Here is a 17,824-nt window from a genome sequence, read left to right on the forward strand (position 1 = left end):
AGGAGCAGGAGCAGGACTAGGAGCAGGAGCAGGATCAGGAGCAGGATCAGGACCAGGAGCAGGAGCAGGAGCAGGATTAGGAGCAGGAGTTGGACTAGAAGCAGGACTAGGAGCAGGACTAGGAGCAGGACCAGGAGCAAGACGAGGAGCAGGTTTAGGAACAGGACTAGGAGCAGGATCAGGAACAGGATCAGGACTAGGAGCAGGACCAGGAGCAGGACCAGGAGCAGGACAAGGAGCAGGAGCAGGATTAGGAAGAGGTCTAGGAGCAGGAAGAGGAGCAGGATTAGGAGCAGCAGCAGAACTAGGAGCAGGATTAGGAGCAGGAGCAGAATCAGGAGCAGGATTAGTAGCAAGATTAGGAACAGGAGCAGGATTAGGAGCAGGATTAGGAGCAGGAGCAGGATTAGGAGCAGGAGCAGGATTAGGAGCAGGAGCAGGACTAGGGGCCAGACTATGAGCAGGACTAGGAGCAGGACTAGGAGTAGGATTAGGCGCAGGAGTAGGATCAGGACTTGGAGCATGAGCAGGAACAGGACTAGGAGCAGGAGCTGGACCAGAAGCAGGACTAGGACCAGGAGTAGGAGCAGGAGCAGGCAAAAATAAGAAAAAAAGAAAGACTTGCATTGATATAGCGCCTTTCACGACCACCGGATGTCTCAAAGCGCTTTACAGACAATGAAGTACTTTTGGAGTATAGTCACTGTTGTAATGTAGGAGCAGGATTATGAACAGGACCAGAAGTAGGGCTAGGAGCAGGAACAGGAGCAGGATTACGAGCAGCAGCAGGAGCAGGAGTGGGCGTAGGATGAGGAGCAGGATTAGGCGCAGGACCATGATTAGGAGCAGGACCAGGAGTAGGAGCAGGACTAGGGCTAGGAACAGGGCTAGCAGCAGGAGCAGGAGGAGGTACAAGAAAATGGAATGGAAAAGACTGGTTTCTCCTCCCCAGCAGAGGGTCACAAAGGCTAATTGTAACCCTGTTAACAGTGCCCCAGTTAGCTGTGACTGACTAGCAGCACAGACCAGGATTGAACATGTGAAATATTAGATGAAATAAATATCGTGAGAGAGGAAGTATTAATAGGTTTAGCAGCTATGAAAAGGGATAAATCCCCAGGCCCAGATGAAATGTATACCAAGCTGATAAGAGGAACAAAAACGGAAATAGCAGGATCTCCGACCATCATTTTCCAATCCTCTCTGGCTACAGGTGTGGTGCTGGAGGACTGGAGGAATGCTAACGCTGTACCTTTGTTTAAAAAGGGAGAAAGGGATAGGCTGCACTGGCGCACTGGAGGCGGTGTTGGATCTCGTCATCAATGCCTGCTCTTATATAGGAGGCTCCAGAGATAGGGGAATTGGTCCACGTTGTCCTGGAGTTCAGCCTCTGTATGTGCACAGACACAGGCATCGTCGACGTAATGTAGCTCGACGACAGAGGTTGGAGTGGTCTTGGACCTGGCCTGGAGACGGCGAAGGTTGAACAGCTTCCCACTGGTTCTGTAGTTTAGTTCCACTCTACCGGGGAGCTTATCAACTGTGAGGTGGAGCATGGCAGCGAGGAAGATTGAGAAGAGGGTTGGGGCGATGACACAGCCCTGCTTGACCCCGGTCCGGACGTGAATTGGGTCTGTGATGGATCAGTTGGTAAGGATCACGGCCTGCATGTCGTCGTGGAGCAGTCGGAGTATGGTGACGTACTTTTGGGGGCATCCGAAACGGAGGAGGATGCTCCATAGACCCTCGCGGTTGACAATGCCAAAGGCCTTTGTAAGTTTGAATGATCCGCTAACAGGACCCCTAACAGTAGCAACTCTGTTGGTCGGAGCATAAACCAGGAAATAGTGGGGCTTGTAAAAAGAGAACAGCAATAATCATGGGTGATTTTAACCTCCATATTGAATGGATAATTCAAATTGGTCAGGTAGCCTTGTGGAAGAGTTCATAGAGTGCATGAGGGATGGGTTCCTTGAGCAGTATGTCATGGAACCAACCAGGGGGCAGGCTATCCTAGATCTGGTCCTGTGTAATGAGACAGGATTAATAAACAATCTCCAAGTAAAGGATCCCCTTGGAATGAGTGATCATAGCATGATTGAGTTTCAAATTCAGATGGAGGGTGAGAAAGTTGGATCTCTAACCAGAGTACTAAGCAAATAAAGGAGACGTTGAAGGTATGAGAGCAGAGTTGGCTAAAGTGGATTGGGAAAACAGATTGAACTGTGGGACAGTTGATGAACAGTGGTGTACATTTAAAGAGATTTTTCACAACTCTCAAGAAAAATATATTCCAGTAAGGAGGAAAGAGTGCAAGAGAAAAGACAGCCATCCGTGACTAACTAAAGAAATAAAGGACGGTATCCGATTAAACACAAGGGCATACAAAATGGCTAAAACTAGTGGGAGGACAGAAGATTGGGAAGCTTTTAAAAGCCAGCAACGATGACTAAAAAAATGATTAAGAAAGGGAAGATAGACTATGAAAGTAAACTAGCACGAAATATAAAAACAGATAGTAAGAGTTTCTATAGGTATATAAAAAGAAAAAGAGTGGCTAAAGTGAATGGTGGTCCCTTAGAGGACGAGACCGGGGAATTAGTAATGGGAAACATGGAGATGGCAGAAACTCTAAACAAATATTTTGTATCAGTCTTTACGGTAGAGGACACGAACAATATTACAACAGTGGAAAGTCAAGGGGCTATAGGGGGGAGGAACTTAACACAATCACAATCACTAAGGAGGCGGTGCTCAGTAAGATAATGGGACTAAAGGCAGATAGATCCCCTGGACCTGATGGCTTGTATCCTAGGGTCTTAAGAGAAGTAGCAGCAGGGATTGTGGATGCATTGGTTGTAATTTACCAAAATTCCCTGGATTCTGGGGAGGTCCCAGCAGATTGGAAAACTGCAAGTGTAATGCACCTCAAAAAAGGAGGCAGACAAAAAGCAGGAAACTATAGATCAGTTAGCCTAACATCTGTGGTTGGGGAAATGCTGGAGTCTATTATTAAAGAAGCAGTAACAAGACATTTGGAAAAGCAAAATTTGGTCAGGCAAAGTCAGCATGGATTTATGAAAGGGAAGTCATGTTTGACAAATTTTCTGGAATTCTTTGAACAGGGTGGATAAAGGGGAACCAGTGGATGTGGTGTATTTGGATTTCCAGAAGGCATTTGACAAGGTGCCACACAAAAGGTTACTGCACACGATAAAATTTCATAGGGTTGGGGGTAATATATTAGCATGGATAGAAGATTGGCTGACAAACAGAAAACAGAGAGTCGGGATAAGTGCTTCATTCTCTGGTTGGCAATCAGTAACGAGTGGGGTGCCGCAGGGATCAGTGCTGGGACCCCAACTATTTACAATCTATGTTAACGACTCGGAAGAGGGGACTGAGTGTAACGTAGCCAAGTTTGCTGACGATACAAAGATGGGAGCAAGGTTAATGTGTGAGGAGGACATAAAGAGGCTGCAGGAGGACATAGACAGGCTAAGTGAGTGGGCAAGAATTTGGCAGATGGAATATAATGTTGGAAAGTGTGAGGTCATGCACTTTGGCAGAAAAAAAATCAAAGAGCAAGTTATTATTTAAATGGAGAAAGATTGCAAAGTGCTGCAGTACATCGGGATCTTGGGGTACTTGTGCATGAAACACAAAAGGATAGTATGCAGGTACAGCAAGTGATCAGCACGGTCAATGGAATCTTGTCTTTATTGCAAAGGGGATATAGTATAAAAGCAGGGATGCCTTGTTACAGCTGTACAAGGTATTGGTGAGGCCACACCTGGAATATTGCGTGCAGTTTTGGCTTCCATATTTACGAAAGGATATACTTGCTGTGGAGGCAGTTCAGCGAAGGTTCACTAGGTTGATCCCGGGGATGAGTGGGTTGACTTATGAGGAAAGGTTGAGTAGGTTGGGCCTCTACTCATTGGATTTCAGAAGAATGAGAGGTGATCTTATAGAAACGTATAAGATTATGAGGGGGCTTGACAAGATGGATGTTTCCACTGGTGGGGGAGACAAGAACTAGAGGGCATGATCTTATAATAAGGGGCCACCCATATAGAACTGAGATGAGGAGAAATTTATTCTCTCAGAGGGTTGTGGATCTGTGGAATTCGCTGCCTCAGAGAGCTGTGGAAGCTGGGACATTGAATAAATTTAAGACAGAAATAGACAGTTTCTTAAACGATAAGGGGATAAGGGGTTATGGGAAGCGGGCAGGGAAGTGGAGCTGAGTCCATGATCAGATCAGCCATGGTTGTATTAAATGGTGGAGCAGGCTCAAGGGGCCTTATGGCCTACTCCTGCTTCTATTTCTTATGCTCTTATGTTCTTATAAAAATAAAAGCCCATGGGATCCAGGGCAAAGTGGCAAGCTGGATACAAAACTGGCTCCGAGGCAGCAAGCAAAGGGGAATGGTCGATGGATGTTTTTGTGACTGGAAGGCTGTTTCCAGTGGGGTTCTGCAGGGCTCAGTAATGATTTAGACTTGAATGTAGAGGGTATGATTAAGAAGTTTGCAGATGATACAAAAATTGGCTGCGTGGTTGATAATGAAGAAGAAAGCTGTAGACTACAGGAAGATTTCAATGATCTGGTCAGGTGAACAGAACAGTGGCAAATGGAATTCAATCCAGAGAAATGTGAGGTAATACATTTGGGGAGGGCTAACAAGGCAAGGGAATACTCAATAAATGGTAGAACACTGAAAAGTGTAGAGGTTCAGAGGGAGCTTGGAGTTCATGTCTACAGATCCCTGAAAGTAGCAGGCCAGGTAGAAAAGATGATTAAGAAGGCATACAGAATACTGCCTTTATTAGCTGAGCATAGAATACAAGAGCAGGGAGGTTATGCTTGAACTGTACAAAACACTAGTTAGGCCACAGCTCGAGTACTGCATGCAGTTCTGGTCACCACATTACAGGAAAGATGTGATTGCGTGAGAGAGATTACAGAGGAGATTTCATCATCATCATAGACAGTCCCTCAGGATCGAGGAAGACTTGCTTCCACTCTTAGCATGAGTTCTTAGGTGGCTGTACAGTCCAATACGAGGACCACAGTTTCTGTCACAGGTGGGACAAATAGTCGTTGAGGGAAAGAGTGGGTAGGGAGCCTGGTTTGCTGCAAGCTCCTTCCGCTGCCTGCGCTTGATTTCTACATGCTCTCAGTGACAATACTCGAGGAGCTTAGCACCCACCCGAATGCACTTCCTCCACTTAGGGTGGTCTATGGCCAAGATCTCCCAGGTGTCAGTGGGGATGTCGCATGTTATCAGGGAGGCTTTGAGGGTGTCCTTGTAATGTTTCCTCTGCCCGCCTTTGGCTCGTTTGCCGTGGACGAGTTCTGAGTAGAGCACTTGCTTTGGGAGTCTTGTGTCTGGCATGCGAACTATGTGGCCTGCCCAGCGGAGCTGATCAAGTGTGGTCAGTGCTTCAATGCTGGGGATGTTGGCTTGGACGAGGACGCTAATGTTTGTGCGTCTGTCCTCCCAGGGGATTTGCAGAATCTTGCGGAGACATCGCAGGTGGTATTTCTCCAGTGACTTGAGGCGTCTACTGTACATGGTCCACGTCTCCGAACCATACAGGAGGGCATGTATTACTACAGCCCTGTAGACCATGAGCTTGGTGACAGTTTTGAGAGACTGATCTTCAAACACTCTTTTCCTCAGGTGACCGAAGGCTGCACTGGCGCACTGGAGGCGGTGTTGGATCGCGTCATCAATGCCTGCTCTTGTTGATAGGAGGCTCCCGAGATAGGGGACGTGGTCCATGTTTTCCATGGCCATGCCGTGGATCTTGATGTCGAGAGAGTACAGAGGAGATTTACAAGGATGTTGGCTCAACTGGAGAATTTTAGTTATGAGCAAAGATTGTATAGGCTGGGTTTGTTTTCTTTGGAAGAGAGGAGGCTGTGGGGAGATCTAATTGAGGTATATAAAATTATGAGGGGCCTAGATGTCGTGGATAGGAAGGACCTACTTCCCTTAGCAGAGGGGACAACAACCAGGGGGTATAGATTTAAAGCAACTGGTAAGAGGTTTAGAGAGGTTTGAGAGGAATTTTTTTTCACCCAGAGAGTGGTGGAGATCTGGATCTCACTGCCTGAAAGGATGGTGGAGGCGGAAACCCTCACCACTTTTAAAAAGTACTTGGATATGCACTTGAAGTGCTGTAACCTACGTGGCTACGGATCAAGAGCTGGCAAGTGGGATTAATAAGAACATAAGAAATAGGAGCAGGAGTAGGCCATTTGGCCCCTCGAACCTGCTCCGCCATTTAATAAGAGCATGGCTGATCTGATCATGGACTCAGCTCCACTTCCCTGCCCATTCCCCATAACCCTTTATTCCCTTATCGCTTAAAAATCTGGCTATCTCCGCCTTTAATATATTCAATGACCCAGCCTCCACAGCTCTCCGGGGCAGAGAATTCCACAGAATTACAACCCTCTGAGACAAGAAATTCTTCCTCAACTCAGTTTGAAATGGGCGGCCCCTTATTCTGAGACTATGCCCCCTAATTCTAGTTTCCCCTATAAATGGAAATATCCTCACTGCATTCACCTTGTCGAGCCCCTCGTTATCTTATATGGTTCGATAAGATCACCTCTCATTCTTCTGAATTCCAATGAGTATAGGCCCAACCTATAAGACAGAAATAGACAGTTTCTTAAACGATAAGGGGATAAGAGGTTATGGGGAGCGGGCAGGGAAGTGGAGCTGAGTCCATGATCAGATTAGCCATGATCTTTTTGAATGGCAGAGCAGGCTCGAGGGGTCATATGGCCTACTCCTGTTCCTATTTCTTATGTTCTTATGTTCGACTCAACCTATCTTCATAAGTCAACCCGCTCATCTCCGGAATCAATCTAGTGAACCTTCTCTAAACTGTCTCCAATGTAAGTATATCCTTTCTTAAGTACGAAGACCAAAACTGTATGCAGTACTCTAGGTGTGGCCTCACCAATACCCTGCACAGTTGTAGCAGGACTTCTCTGCTTTTATACTCTATCCCCCTTGCAATAAAGGCCAACATTCTATTTGCCTTCCTGATTACTTGCTGTACCTCCATACTAACTTTTTATGTTTCATGCACAAGGACCCCCAGGTCCCTCTGTACTGCAGCACTTTGCAATTTTTCTCCATTTAAAAAACAATTTGCTTTTCTATTCTTTCTGCCAAAGTAGATAACCACACATTTTTCCACAGTATACTCCATCTGCCAACTATTTACCCACTCACTTAGCCTGGCTATATCCCTTTTCAGATTTTTTGTGTCGTCCTCACAATTTGCTTTCCCACCCATCTTTGTATCATCAGCAAACTTGGCTATATTACACTCGGTCCCTTCATCCAAGTCATCAATGTAGATTGTAAATAGTTGTGGCCCCAGCACCGATCCCTGCGGCACCCCACTAGTTACTGTTTGCCAACTGGAGAATGACCCATTTATCCCAACTCTCTGTTTTCTGTTAGTCAACCAATCCTCTATCCATGCTAATATATTACCCCCAACCCCGTGAACTTTTGTGCAGTAACATTTTATGTGGCACGATTAGGCTGGCTTGCTCTGTCAGCCGGTGTGGACATGACGGGCCGACGGGCCGAATGGCCTCCTCCCGTGCTGTAAATTTCTATGATTCTATGAATGTGGGTGTTATGCTCATAATAAAGTAATGTAACTGAATACTGTAGACATGAGTAAATGTGCCCTTAGCTCCTTTAGTCAAACTCCAGAGTGTTGGTACAGCATGGGAGGCCTGCTTATATACAGTGCTCCCAAGGGATGCTGGGATCCCTTGGGACTCCAACAGGTATGCCCTCTGGTGGCGGTATGATACAGGTTACCTCAGGTTGCATACATGACATCACTCCCTCCCAAAGTCAATAGTGCACTTATTTACAGGGTGAGACGATCTGGGGCTTTTCGCTCCCTTGTCGATCGTCTCGGTACAAATGCAGGTGTGGGTGAGTTGGTTGGTTCTTCGCTGGGCTGCTGGGCAGTTGGCCTTGCCGGGCTGCTGGGGATGGTGAGTTCAGCTTCGTGGTCGACCGTGAGGTCGGTTGCCACTTGTGTGTGTGTTGGAGGGTCGTAGTTGGTGGTGTCCTCTTTGGGTTGCTCGTGGCAGTCTGTGAATCGCAGTTTGGTTTGGTCCAAATGCTTTCTGCAAATTAGACCATTAGCAAGTTTGTCCTGAAACACCCTACTCCCTTCTTTGGCTATGATGGTGCCAGCAAGCCATTTGGGACCATGTCCATAGTTGAGTACAAATACAGGGTCATTGACTTCAATATCGCGTGACAAGTTTGCGCGATCATGGTACATGCTTTGTTGATGCCGCCTGCCCTCGACGTGATCATGGAGATCAGGGTGGACAAGAGAGAGCCTTGTTTTGAGTGCCCTTTTTATGAGCCGTTCGGCTGGGGAACCCCGGTGAGCGAGTGCAGTCTGGTGCGGTAGCTGAGCAGGACTCGGGATAGTCGGGTCTTCAGGGAGCCTTCCGACACACGTTTCAAGCTTTGCTTGATGGTTTGCACTGCCCGTTCTGCCTGGCCATTGGATGCGGGCTTCAACAGGGCAATTGTGACGTGCTTGATCCCATTGCGGGTCGTGAATTCCTTGAATTCAGCACTGGTGGAGCACGGCCCATTGTCGCTGACAAGGATATCTGGCAGGCCGTGTGTGGCAAACATGGCTCGTATGCTTTCGATGGTGGCAGTGGATGTGCTTACTGACATTATTACACACTCAATCCATTTTGAATAAGCATCCACAACAATCAAAAACATGTTGCCTAGAAACGGGCCCACAAAGTCAACGTAGATCCAAGACCACAGTTTGGAGACCATGATCACAAACTTAGCGGTGCCTCTCTGGGTGCATTGCTCAGTTGAGAGCAAGTGTTGCATTGGCGCATGCATTACTCCAAATCTGAGTCGATGCAGGGCCACCACACATGGGATCTGGCTATAGCTTTCATCATTACTATGCCTGGGTGGGTACTGCGTAGGTCGCCTATGAATGTTTCCCTGCCTTTCTTAGGCAAAACCACGCGGTTGCCCCACAAAAGACAGTCCGCCTCTATGGACATTTCGTCTTTGCACCGCTGGAACAGCTTGATCTCTTCATGCATCTCCGCTGGGAAACTGGACCAACTCCCATGGAGGACACAGTTTTTTACAAGGGACAGTAATGGATCCTGGCTGACCCAGGTCCTGATCTGGCGGGCCGTCACGGGTGACTTTTCATTTTCAAATGCACCCATCACCATGAGCAAGTCTGCAGGCTGTGCCATTTCTACCCCGGTGGTGGGCAATGGTAGCCGACTGAGAGCATCAGCGCAGTTCTCTGTGCCTGGTCTGTGGCGGATTACATAGTTATATACAGACAGTGTGAGTGTCCATCTTTAGATTTGGGCAGAGGTATTGGTATTAATCCCTTTGCTCTCTGAGAATAGCGATATGAGCGACCTATGGTCAGTTTCTAACTCAAACTTGAGACCAAACAGATACTGGTGCATTTTTTCACCCCGTAAATACATGCCAGAGCTTCTTTTTCAATCATGCTGTAGGCCCTTTCGGCCTTGGACAAACTCCTGGACGCTTAGGCGACGGTTGCAATGTTCCCAATTCGTTTGCTTGTTGCAACACACACCTGAGCCCGTACGAAGACGCATAGCAAGCTAGCACTAAATATTTACATGGGTTATACAGAACAAGCAGTTTGTTGGAACATAACAGATTTCTGGTGTTCTCAAAAGCAGCCTCTTGTGATTTCCCCCATACCCAGTCATTTCCCTTGTGTAGCAACACATGTAGGAGTTCCAGCAAGGTGCTTAACCCGGGTAGGAAATTACCAAAATAGTTGAGGAGTCCCAGGAACGACCGCAGCTCCATTACGTTCTGTAGTCTCGGGGTGTTCTTGATGGCCTCCGTTTTGGCGTCGGCGGGTCTGATGCCATCTGCCACGATTCTTCTCCCTAAGAACTTGACCTTTGGCACCAGGAAAACACACTTCGAGCGTTTCAACCTGAGTCCCACGCGATCTAGCCGACTTAGAACCTCATCCAGGTTCTTCAAGTGTTCGATGGTGTCCCAACCTGTGACCAGTATGTTGTCCTGGAAAACCACAGTGCGCGGAACCGACTTTAGCAGCCTCTCCATGTTCTTTTGAAAAATTGCCACGGCCGATCGAATCCCAAATGGGCATCTATTGTAGATGAACAGACCTTTGTGCGTGTTGATGCAGGTGAGGCCTTTCAAATATTCCGCTAGCTCCTGTGTCATGTAGGCCGAGGTCAGGTCCAACTTGGTGACCGTCTTTCCTCCAGCCAGGGTCACAAATAGGTCGTCTGCCTTGGGTAGTGGGTACTGGTCCTGTAGCATAAAACGGTTAATCGTTACTTTAGAGTCCCCACAAATTCTGACTGTGCCATTGCCTTTGAGAACCGGAATAATCGGACTGGCCCACTCGTTGAACTCCACCGGCGCGATGATGCCTTCTCGCTGCAGCCTGTCCAGCTCAATTTCCACTTTCTCTCGCATCATATTTGTCATCGCCCGTGCCTTGTGGTGGATGGGTCATGTACCGGGAACCAAGTGGATCTGCACCTTCACCCCCGAGAAACTTCTGCTGCCTGGCTCAAACAATGACGGGAACTTGCTCAGGACCTGGGCACATGAGGCGTCGTCGACGGACAAAAGTGCTCGGATGTCGTCCCAGTTCCAGCGGATTTTTCCGAACAGTGGGGGGCCATCTCCTGGTACAATCCATAGTGGGAGTTCGTGTACTGCTCCATCATAGGTGACTTTTACTGCTGTGCTGCCAATAACAGGGATCAGCTCTTTAGTGTAAGTTCTTAGCTTGGTATGAATGGGGCTAAGCTTGAGCCTGTGTGCCTTGTTGCACACAGGCCCACAGCTTGTTGAAGGCCTTTTTGCTCATGATAGACTGACTTGCACCCGTGTCCAGTTCCATGGATACGGGAATTCCATCCAGTTCGACTTTTAGCATAATCGGTGGACATTTTGTGGTGAAGGTGTGTACCCCATACACTTCTGCCTCCTCGGTTCGAGTCTCTAGTTCAGCCTGATCCACCATGGATTGATCCTCCTCTGCAACCTGGTGGTTTGCAGGGTTTGCAGCTCATCTGCATATTCGCTGGAGGTGTCCCTGTGTCTTTAGCTCAGATCTGCACATTAACCAACTGAATCTTTGGAAGAGCTAATATTGTTTTGGGACACCTTCTAGTTTTTCTGTTTTTTTTAGGGAAAGTAATATTTTTTTATCGAGTATTGTTAATTCTAAACTTAATTTTATTAAGCCTCTAGAAGGTCTTTATTCCCCCCTCCACCACCCAATAAGATTTTTCCTGATGTACAAAACACATCTGAATGGCAGGTGTGTAAATTAGTATGAGCTCCCACATGTATGAAGCTTATAGCCAAGGCCAGACCTTCAGTTTACTGTCTGTGTGCCATAAAAGTGGAGCTGACTTTCAGTGCAAACTAAAAAGAAAAATAAACTTCAATTGCTGTACCTCTGGAATAAAAGCAGAACATGCTGGAGATAAACAACACCAGCAAACAGAAAAGATAAGTTCATGCTTTGGGATGCATATCCGTTCACCAGTGTTAACTTTCAGTGTGATTTGCCGCTGGAATGTCCAAACCAGTAAATCTAGGAGGTTGCTGTGCTAACAGTCCTCTATCTGGGTACAGGGATGGGACGTTGTTGAAGTAAGTACTAACGGAATCTCTGTGCTATGAATAGTGAGAGTTCCACAACTGATGTACCTGTACGTTGGGCAGTGCAGGCTTGCAGGAGGCACTTGGAAGAGAGTGGGCAAGCTGGGGCCAGTAAATAATAAGCAGCAGACCTCGGCTCAACACTGGATCAACATGGCAGGATGCCAAGTATAAGGGGAACATATTTACACTTATATTCAATAACCAATAGATTTTTACTTAAAGTTCAAAGCAGATGGAGGAAAACTAATAAAATGTCACATAGAGCTGGCAGCTGGGTGACTTGCACCACCTACAGCACCACCTGTTGCTCCTGCAAGAGCATCAGCAGGCCGGGGCACGCGTGCTGCTGCAGGAGGGCGATAGTTGTGAAGAGGGCGACTAATTTGACGTCACCTAAACCCAGGTCGCTGATTGCACTGCGGGCAGGTACAGCAGAAGCGACGAGGTCAGGGCGGAGGAGCGGCAAGAGTTCGTAGAGGGGCGTGATCGGAGCCCAGGAGTGGCGGGAGTTCGGGGCCCAGAAGAGGCAAGGGCCCAGGGGCAGCATGGGCTAGCCCACACTGTGATATGTCTTGGTTAACCCTTGCCACTGGACCAGGACCTAGCTCTGTCAAGCTTGTGTGGTGGCTGGTGTGCAACGACCACCACACATTAAAAAAATCCACGCACAGGCAACTTTCACCCTTCAAGGTGTAGGGCTCAATTTTCCTCAGTGATTTGCGCCGTTTTTTTGGCGCACGATGCTTTTTTTGGCCTAAATTTAAAAATCCAAGTTTTCCCAAAGATTGTGCGTCAGCCTAACTCAGTTAGTTATGATATTTTTAGATTAATTTTTTTTGCGTTTAACCTGATGTTTGCGCCAGTTTTTCACAATTATGCACGTTTGGCCAACTTACATATTTCCTAGGACGGCGTATGTGACCACTCCAGAAATACTTTATGGGCATTTAAGAAAAACCAGCACACCTCAAAAAATTGTTGCAGAAAGACGCCATTGTTTTTAGGTGAAGTTTTGGAGGGTGTTAAGAACACATAAATATTCATCATCAAGCTTAAATTTTTCAAACTTAAAACGCAGAAAATGGAAGTTTCATAGAATTCTTTAAGTCTTGATTTTTTGTAAAGTGCCACGCCATCACCGAATGCCTCCAAACTGGGCTTGAGGGTTGGAGTGTCGGCCGGCAGAATCGGTTCCTTGTTCGGACACAAGGGCTTGGGACTCGGCTTGAAAAGAAGCCTGGGGGGGGTGGGGGTGTGTGGGGGTGTATGGAAGGCGAACTGAAGGCATGAGAAGCCTTACGCTATGCCACTATGCATCAAGTGAAGCCCCGGGAGATGTTTCCCGATCATTGCGTATGCTCAGACCTGGGTGTGGTCCATAACTAGGGCGTTGACCTTGGGGAGAGAAAACAAATAACCTTGTCCTGCCTGCCATTTTGAGCTTCTTGCAAAGGTACAATTTAATCATGGGGTCAATACTGACAATGTCATACCTTGTGCAAGCCTTCTGCATGATGGTGCTGTGGAGGAGACAATTGATTCAACGTCATCGCATGAGGAACCTCCGGGCACGTAGTATGATGGGTAGGAGGCCTTACCCATGTCAGGTATATCGAGACAGGTGTTCATACCTGTACCTGAGTGATGCAGGCTGTGTCAGAAGGCCGTGTTTCCACAAAGAAGTTGTAAGTGAGATCTGTGAGTTAGTAAAAGCAGACCTGCAACCTAGAAGCGTTAGGAGAACTGCTTTGTCAGTTGAAGTGAAGTGTAAGAATCAAAGTGTTCAGTAATAAAATTGATTCTGTGTATGTATAAATGTTGAAAGTGTAGGCTATACAAAATGACAGTTTTGAAAGATTCAAAATGGAAGCTCACAGACCTCCAGCATGCTGTTTGTGTATTGTGTTAATTGGAAAGTCATTAAACCTAATCAAGGGATGGCTGGCCAGTCCAGCAGACACTTGAGTGAGGAGAGCCAATAAGGAACTGCCCTGGAACCAAGGTCCAACCCTGAGGCTTTTGGAGGAACAATGGACTTAAGGGATATAAAAAAACTCAAGCCACAGTTTGCTCTCTCTCTTTCTCTCCTGGGCACATGGCAAAACACCCGCTCAAAGACCAGCCGAAACAGCAGGCCATGTTTTCAGCCAGCCAGCCAGAGGAAAGTGATGTGTACCTTTTTACAAATCATTATTGTAACATTGTATCTGTTGTAACTAAGTAAGATCCATAGGATAATGACGACTGCTGATAAATGTGTGTGTGTTTAATAAACTGTTCCAAATTGTTTTAAAAGAATCGTATTGCTGTCAATTTAATGCCAGAGATTTAGAAATCTTACAGAAGGTCACAGCTGCACGTTCATTCTATGCCTTCAGATCGTTCCAGGCCACAACTGGGGATGTGTGCGCCATTTCTCAACATGCAACACATATCTGCATTCAGCAAGTAACTGCTGCACTATATGCCCGGAGGAATGACTACATAAAGTTCCCCATAACCACCCAGGCAATGTGTGAAAGGGCTGTAGGATTCTCCAGGATTGCTGGCTTCCCAAAGGTACAGGGCTGCATTGATTGTACCCACATCACCTTGCGAGCACCTTTGGAGGATTTACAGGAACAGAAAAGGCTTCCACTCCATTAATGTGCAACTCATGTGCGATGACATGCATCGCATCATGTCAGTTGATGCAAGATACTATGGGAGCACCCATATCTGCCATGTTTCAGCAGCAGGCAGAAGGGCAGAGCTGGCTACTGGGGGACAAAGGGTATGGCCTTGCCACCTGACTCATGACGCCCCTACACGTAACCCGGACGGAAGCTGACAATGAAAGTACAGGTTGTACCTTTCTAATCCGGCACCCTCCGGACCTGGCCTGTGTCCCACCAGAGAATTTGGCGGACTATGGGAGGTCACTCCAACCCCAGACTTCAGACTTAAAAATCCCACTGTCAGCAAAGTTTTAGAATTGCTTCCTACAAAAGCTATTTTTGCTAATCTGTAACTGTAGTACCATGGGCTCCGTACCTTGTATATTCTTTGTCTGACTGTTTGGATTGTGGAATTGTCTGGAAGAGGAAAAAACGGCGGTAAAGCTCAGGCCAAGGCCATGTCTCGCTCCTCCCGGGCGGGACTGCAGTTCCCTGTGGGCCGTGTTCACAGGCTTCTGCGAAAGGGGAAGTACACTGAGTGTAGATTGTAGAGCAACATGATCGGGGCCCAGGAGAGGTGTGAGTTTGGGGCCCAGAAGAGGCGAGGGCCAAGGGGCAGCACGGGCCAGCCCACACTGCAATATGTGCACACTAGGTCCATGCAGCAGAGCTGAAATCCAGTCATCTTGGCTAATCCTTGCCACTGGACCAAGACCTAGCTCTGTCAAGCCCATGTGGTGGCTGGTGTGCAACGGCCACCACATGTTAAAAAAATCCACGCTCGGACATCTTCCACCTTTCAATATGTAGTTCGGGACCTTGAATATTAGGTCCTTCATTGAAACACCTGTGGACTCATCCCTTTTTGGCGGGAAGCAAGCCATTCTCGATATGAGGGACCGCCTATGATGATGATGATGACCTTGTATATCGGCCGCATTGTGGCTATTTTGGTGTAACTAGGACTGATCTACGGAGTGTGCTTGCAGGTTGGAAGTGAGATTCGCTAACAAGTTGCACGGTGAGAGATGCTACTGTTTGATGTAAGGAGCCCGGTTGTTCAGTGTGGAGGTAGAAGGAGCCCATGCTGAAGCCGAGGTAGTGTACATGGAGTGCGGCTCCATCACCCCACTGCCGGGCAGCAAGGGAGATGTGGGCAGTGAGCTGTCGGTGTGGTTGCGGTAGTCTCCGACCGAAGATCCTGTACAGCTTCCCATATAGTGACCATTGTTGGCCGAGAGGTGAGAGACAGAATGTCCCAGTAAACCCATCCCGTCAACGTTGCTGGGCAAATGTCCATTCATCATGCTGATGCTACTATCTATAGAAAGGCTGTTGGAGGCGCAGGAGATGGGTCCTCTTGGCCCTTGGAAGTTATGGGTCTCTGGGATGTCGTTGAGCCCCAATCCGTTCATCATGCTGTACATGGACTTCAAGGCTTGGCATTTCCTGTGAAAGCCCCTGGGTCTGCACTTGAAGGTGCCTCCTCAAACATGAACTCACTGTCCGGGTTAATGGTCCAGTAATGGCCTTTGTCAGGTCTGCCCAGGCCCTTGGGCAGTTTGATGAAGCACTCGTTCAAGGAGAGGTTGTGACGCACTGAGTTCTTCCAGCCTTGGTCAGAGCCTTGGAAAAAGGGGAAGTGGCTCTGGAGGAACTGGTAGATCTTGCTGAGAGTCAGCCACTTGGTGGGAGAGCTCTGGATAGTCATCACAATCAGGGCTATGTAGGAATACGGCGGCTTCTCCGGGCACCATATGCCAGCATTTATTTTCTTAATTTTGGTAGTGGAGGTGGATGATTCCATCACAGAGGTCTGACAACCGGCTGAGTCGTTGTCAGCAGCGTTGTCAGCAGTACCCGATTTAAATAAACACTAAGATCCCCTCACCTGACACCAGGTCGAGCCCTCAACTTCTCTCTGACCTGGCAGTGCTCCCGCCCGCTCTGTAGTGCCTCGTTCTGTCCCTATGGGAACCCACGGCTCTTCCTGATCCCGACACCATTTTCAGGCGTGACGGCTGTGAAGCGGTTCCCGTGGACATGGGGCAATAATTTGGCAATTTCTTGTATAAAAAGGATTTCTATCTAGCCTCCAATTCCAACATCAAAAAGGTGAGCAGCAGCTCAGGCGGGTGTTGTTGGGAGGGACAGCAATGATGTCACTGGGCCCGAGGGCTGCCCGCTCACCGGCGTTTGTGCCCCAGATCTGTGGCAGCTTTCAGCCTGTTTTGCGCTGTTTGGAGGAATCGGCTTTTGTGAGCACCCAAGTGCTTTATTGCGTAAAGGGATCTGTGTAAGTTCAGCATTCAACCTTTTCCTGTCGTCTTTCTTACTATCCATACTCTTAAAAATTACACAACGCGGGATTGTGACCCCTCGCCGAGAATAATGTGGAACCAGGGAGGTTGCCGGACCAAAGAGTGCCGGATTAGAGAGGTTCAACCTAGGTATTTTCATGTGTGTTATGGAATAAGTGTCATATGCTCACTTCATAAAGTGACCATCCTTTTACTGAACTGCTGGAGTTAGCGTTCAGTCTGCAGGTATAGTAATTAGTGTGAAATAAACCTGTCCTTTGTAACATTTTGCTGCTGTAGTATTTAATGTGGTACTGACTTCAGGAAAATGTATTGACAAACTTGTTAATGTTTTTTTTCTGGTGGGCGATAGGAGATCCAAGAGTTTCCTATGATGTTTGCTGTATTTATGTCATACTGAAATGACAAACTGATGCATTTCAGCACAATATGTGTCACTTCATCGTGTTTTTGTAAACTTACGAAAAATGATTGCTAAATACTTTTGTATGTACATGGAGCCTCTTTAAATCTCTAGTTAAGAGTAGTAATTCTTTATGATTTAGAATTCTAAAGCAAGTGATTGGAGCCAATTTAAAAACAACCATAAATCTCACTTGTAATTCCAGCATATTTTGCTAGTGGAAACAATTTCTCTCAAAACACAAGCTGGCTTCCAAATGTCATCACCAGCCCCTTTGACTAAGGTCTGCGCATCTGCGGTATGTCAGGCCCCTGCACCAAGTCTTCACCAGTAACTGAGTGCTGAAAAACTAAAGCTGACTGAGGTAGGACCTTAACTTGTTGCTGAAAAGTTAATTAATTCTGACAAATTATCAAAAATGTTTGTGAGGCCACCTGAATCTGAAAAATATGCTCACGGGTACTCATTTGAACTGCCTTCTGAACAAGGGTTTAAAGAATAAAACACATAAGTCTGCAATTATTTCTCCATTCAAAATTTGCCTTCAATTAAGAGACTACATTACCAACAGAAGTTAGGAGAAGGCCCTACTTTTCAGCATTTGCCAAATGGTCAATAAGGCCACTAAATTGTGCTTCTTTGAGATTTTGCCTTTGGAGGATGCAAATTTGG

General features: G+C 47.2%; 1 pseudogene; it reads right to left on the bottom strand.

Moving 5' to 3' along the window:
• The window catches only part of LOC139266604 (forkhead box protein F1-like), a 59,045-nt pseudogene that overhangs the window by 30,113 nt on the left and 11,108 nt on the right, over positions 1 to 17,824 (bottom strand).

This window comes from Pristiophorus japonicus, chromosome 7, assembly GCF_044704955.1.
Source record: "Pristiophorus japonicus isolate sPriJap1 chromosome 7, sPriJap1.hap1, whole genome shotgun sequence".
NCBI lineage: Eukaryota > Metazoa > Chordata > Chondrichthyes > Pristiophoridae > Pristiophorus > Pristiophorus japonicus.